Genomic DNA, 6,095 nt, shown 5'->3' on the forward strand with positions numbered 1-6,095 from the left:
TATGGTATTGGAAGGAGTCAATGTTGAAGAGTATGTCTCTCATCTTGAGAGCGAGAAGACAACGACTAAAATGATGAAACACCGCACACAATGACGAACACAGACTTGAACATGATATTGGCTGCAATATCTGCACAAACATCGACAATGGCATCGCAACTGGAATCACAGGAGACACGCATAACATACAAGATGGAAGCACAAGTGGAGCGCTTATCATTGCAGGCACAAATGTCTTCGCAGTTAGAAGCACAGGAAGCAAGGGTAACATCAAAGCTGATTTAAGATGTCGTATACGGGAGTTTTAAATAAATCGGCCAGCTATTCCAGCGAGCAATCCGAAGGCAAAAACTCCACCTTTTGACGGCTGTATTCCTTTCCAGGTATTCAAGCTTCAATTTGAGAAGATGGTAGCAGTGAACAACTGGAATGCTGAAGATAAAGTTGGTACACTATTCGTGGCTTTGAAAGGTACTGCAGCTGAAATCTTACAGACTACGAACGAAGTACGATCGGAACAGTTATGAAGCATTGATGGCCGGTATCGATAGACGTTATGGAAGCGAGCATAGAAAACAGATATACCAAATTGAGTTGCAAAACCGTTACCAAAAAGCGAATGAGACTTTGCATGAGTTTGCTGAGGATGTTGAAAGGTTGGCTCATTTGGCAAATGCGGACGCACCCGAAAGACTAAAAATTCAGAGGTTTATAAATGGCACACGGGACGTGGAAACGAAGCGAGCTACATACACAAACTCAAAGCCAACATTTGCTGAAACGGTATCACAATACTGGAGGTACTGAAAGGATAGCAAAAGCGGAGTGAAAGAGTTATCAACTGCTTCAAATGCGGGAAGCCAAGACAATTTCCACGTTATTGCGGTCTTGATTCTAGTGGTGCCAACAGCGTGGGTGGTCTTAGGTACAAAGCTGGAGGGGATGAGCAAGAGCGAGCCAGATGTAAAGATAGAGAGCTAGATCCAGCTGTTGAATGTCCTGTTATCTCTGTATCACAAATCGGAAGAAAATCGAGCAGTCTTGCCCTAAGAGGATATGTGGATGGCAAGGAGCATATACTGACTGTAGATACGGGCGCATTTCATTCCTTAATCCGATGAGATTTGGTCAACAGAAGAGTAAATCCATTACTCGGAGCAAGCTTGCGTACGGTCACTGGCGAGTATAACCAAGTCCAGAGAGAAGTGGTATGTGAAGTCTTAATTGGGAATGTCATGGTTCTACACAAATTCGTTGTGGCAGAGATCGTCGATGAGGTGATATTGGGAGTGGATTTATAGTTAACCATGGCAGCAGGATCGACCTGCAAAGAAGGATTATGCGCTATAAGAACAAGGATATACCATTTAACTTCAGAGTGGAGAAAGGGCTCAGCAGTAGCGAGTGCTGGTGGAAGGGATCCGACAAGGACCACAAGAGTCAAAGGCAGTAGATCGGGAAAAGATTTATGGAACGAATGGGCCAAACAAATCAAAACCGAATGTACCTGCGAGAAAAACATTGGCATTGACAAACCCAATTGGATGCACTAAAACGAAGGGAAGAATTTCCCAGAAAGGATGCAAGGGTGGTTTCAAGCCAGGGCGCACTATTCTTATGAAACGTCAAAACGATACTGATTATGCAAAGTCAATCCCTCAAGATCAAGCCTTACGAAGTAGTTCATTGGCCAAACAACAGAGTGTGAGGGAACAATCCAGGATAATGAGTAATAATATGAAACACAGGTACGACAAGGACAACAATTCGGCAGGTTTCCTGGAGGGAGATTTGGTAGTGTTATACAACCCTCACCGGTGGGAAGATATTCACTCAAAATTTCAATGTATCTGGGAAGTTGTGAAGTAGATCAGTGATGTCATCTACCGCATACAAACAATTGGGAAACCACGAAATAGAAGGGTGGTTCATTTGGAGAGGCTTGCAGCGGTTTGATCGAGAGATTTGTCTGATCGGGAGATTATACGGTCTTCCTAAAATCCGTAAGGAAAATATGCCACTAAGACCAATCTCATCATCTACGAAGGTACCTTGCTACAAATTGTCCAGACATATTGGTGCTGTACTCAAAAACATAACATCAGAAGATTTCAACATAAAAATGCATTTCAACTAAAGAAAAGAGTAAAGAATATTAATATAGAATATGGTGAAAGACTGTAACATGCAACGTTTTGTAGTAAGCACACTATATATAAAATGTAAGGAGCGGGAGCACGTCTTTAAATCCGGCTCTTGCTCGTCGGCTAACGGGGTGGAGTTCTTGCTCCTACCTTTCGCTGTCAGCTCATACTACAGCACAATTATTTTATTTAACGTGCAAAAAAAGAAAGATACCTAAAGAAAGCGGATACCTACATTGGCTTACATGTCCTGATGTCGCATTGGTTTCAGTATGGGCCATGTTAAGTGGTGTTGTTGCAACAATCGCCCTCCCTACCATGACTTCCCTAGTTTCCAACTAAAACAAAACTAACCTGGAAATTCCTAACACTTACCATACTTATCTAATATCAGGCCAAGGAATCAGAAAATAAAAGTTTAGCAAGTCATTTCGAAATTGACTATATTTATTAAATAACTCAAAAACTTATATTTAACCATAATTAATCCTAAGGGAAAAGCTACGCTATTTTGAAATAAAAGTTTATGTTGCAACCGATATTCATTTAAACATTTTCATATTTTTCTTTTAAATTTTTAATATAATCTTCTAAGCAAAAGAATAGAAAAAAATATCATAATATACAAACTTACGTATTTAGTGTATAGTTTAGTTTTTAGTGATGTTTACACAATTTTAAGCATCTAATGATTTAATAGGTATTCTCTAACTATTTTTTTTTTTTTGCAAGAGCAAATCAAAATTTAACTTTATAAATTTTTCTCCTCAAAAAAAATCACTACTTTATTGCTGCTTCTTCTTCTTTGAGAAAATCTTAGGTGTGGACACCAATATGTGTATGGATTAAATGCATGTACACTAGACTGGGTCGAAAAAAAAAGTTGCTAATGTCCGCCCCTAAAATTAAAGATTATGTTTCGGAAAATTTTTTTTAAATTTTCTTTGATCCTTCGAAATACAGCCGAAAAGGTTTTTTCGTTGCAGCTTGGTTATTTGACGTCCGATTTTTAAAATTGTTATGTCATTATTTTGGCCTTAAGAAGCTTCACATTTCCGTTTAATGTCCTTTTAACCTATGAAGTCGTTTTCACATGATTAGGTCAGCTAACAATACTTAATGTATACTTTTTTCCTTACCAAACTTCGAAAGCCGATATCTATTTTTTGGAGGCTAAGTTCGGAAAACGGAGATAGTACTTTGTTTACTGAAGCCTCAATCTCTCCGAAAAAGTTTTGTCCAATACCCAGAAAAAAGGTAGATTTTGTCGCATAGTGTTATTATTATAATTACGAAACAACCGGTTTGACTCACTTATTTACTTTGACTTCCCCTATTCAAGATATTTGGCATATTTTTATTAACTTTTCAATGCAAACCCTGCCATTTTTCCTCCAAAATTATCGTGAGTTTCAGATCTAAATATAATAAGAATCAAAAATTCATAAAATTTTGTTAGCTGACCTAATCATCTGAAAACGACTTCATAGGTTAAAAGGACATTAAACGGAAATGTGGTGCTTCTCAAGGCGAAGATAATGACATATCAATTTTAAAAATCGGACGTCAAATAACCAAGTTGCAAAGAAAAAACCTTTTCGGCTTTATTTCGAAGGATCAAAAAAAAATTAAAAAAAAACTTTCCGAAACCCTTTCAACATAATCCTTAAATTTAGGAGCGGACATTACCAACTTTTTTTTTTTGTATGGGGACCAACCCAGTGTAATGTACACCTTACATTTATATATTCATTTTTCCACATTTTTAGCAAAATTTAAGAATTATGGGATTTTCTTTTCTTTTTCTTTATATTTCTAGGGAAACAAGATTTAAATTTTAATTAAAAGTTTTAGAAATAAAAACAATATTTCATGTTCGAAAAATTTATTCTTTTTTTTTTCAAAGCTAAATAAACACTTGGCGGCAAACTTCACTGTTTTATGCACTAAGGAATATGCCGCATCCAAAGTAAAGATGAAATGAGGGAAAATACTGCCATATCCACGAGAACTCGTCCTCAGAGAATGCTGAAACCCCGTGCTGGATTTCGGGAAACCTTTTCATTTTCAAAATTTTAGTATTTTATAATTAATTTCGTTGATCAAAATATCCCGAATTTTATTAGTTACTTTATTTCGATTATGGCGAATATTTCGAAGCGACTTTCAAGTTTAGCTTTCGATTTTGAAACAACCACGAAGTCACACTTTAGGCTCAGAAATTTCGCACGGAATCGAAGCTCGAACAAGAAAATGAGATCCTCAATCTTTGAAAGATCAAGCTAAAAGGACTGAACCACCGCGTTCTTAATTTGGCTTACCGTAACTTGCGGAATTTTTTCCGATCTTCTTGCTTAATCATCGCGAGTGGAGTGATTTTCAAGATCTTAAAAAGATATAATGATAAATGTCAGTGTAAACCATAATATTGTTTGCAATTCCTAGATTAGCAAATGACAAAACCGGAAGTTCGAAATTTTCAATATGAAAGTAATTCGAAGTTCCGTCCTTCTAATTAGAATTTAACCTTAAAATGGTAGGTATGTACATATAACTAAATAAGAACTATAGAACAAAATAATAAAGATAAAGCAGATGTAGTAGGTATAAATAACCTAGTTTTAATTAGTAATAATAGCATTGATATGGTAAGTATATAAAAAAAATGTAGATATTGTTGTACTAAAATTCAATCCAAAATTTTGACTGGAAGCTTATGATCGAAGAATGTGCATTCTATTAATCTTATGCAAAAAAATTAATCTGTCAAGTAGAAATATAATTAATGTGAGATAGGAATGTTAATACGGCTACAAGCGCCAATACAACACTCATATCGTTCGACGTAATTTCACTATTCACAAACATTCCACCACACCTAGCAATACAATAATAAAACAATGGCCACAATTGGAAAATCACACAAACATCTCAAGTTTTGTTTACGAGCAAACAATTATTTTATGTACAACTCGAGGTAGTACCAACAAACATACGGGATTCCAATGGGAAATCCGCTATCTCCGACTATACCGGATATAGTATTGGACAAAATACTTGACGACGGCATAGCTGAATTAAAAGAAAAGGACATATACATCAAATACATCAACAAGTATGTAGATGATTTATTCGCAATCATAAATACCAAGGACGCGGAAGACATCTTAAAAATATTAAATGCGGAACATACAAACATAAAATTCACTATGGAAAAAGAAAAGGAAAATAAAACAAACTTCCTAGATGTAAAAGTAAGTAGAAAAAACAAACGGTTACTAATGAATCAATTTAACAATTTCATTAAATCTGTATGTTTCTTCTTCGACAAATTTTTTGTTAAGATATCAGCTATCATGTTATGAGGTGGGTTTTGTCTAAGGCTGGGGTAACGCTCAGTCAATCCAGAGTCGAGTAGAGGTCCCACAAACCACTACTGAATAAAAACACAATTTTTATGTGTTACGAACACACGCACACATGGTTGGAGGTATTAGGCGGGCAGCAGCTTTCCGTCGCAAGATGGTGAGGTGGCGGAGCGGCGGCTAAGGGTCGTTGGAGAAGAGGAGGTTCGGCAGGACTGCTGAACGGTCGGGTAACGGACGGATTGGTACAGCGCTATGGAAGCAGCAGCGGTATAGAAGCAGCGGCTTAACGTAGGATGGCGGACGGCCAACGGTCGTTGTCGCAGAGGTGGCACCAGCAAGGCGGGATCAGTAGTGCGGTAATATGGCGGACGGCCAATGGTCGGCGTAGCACCGGCGGGATGGAAGCAGCGGCGGTGGAATACGGAGCGTGTATCAGCGCCAAAGGTAAGAGGGGAAGTAGGCTGGCGATGAGGTTTACCTGGACAGCGGCAGCTCGTTCCGGGCAGGGTCGGTTGACGGTATCGGATTGATCGGTGGTCTTCGGCAGGATAGTCGGCGGATCGGTCACCTGGGGAAGAGACTG

Source organism: Eurosta solidaginis, chromosome 5, assembly GCF_040869045.1.
Source record: "Eurosta solidaginis isolate ZX-2024a chromosome 5, ASM4086904v1, whole genome shotgun sequence".
NCBI classification, from domain to species: domain Eukaryota; kingdom Metazoa; phylum Arthropoda; class Insecta; order Diptera; family Tephritidae; genus Eurosta; species Eurosta solidaginis.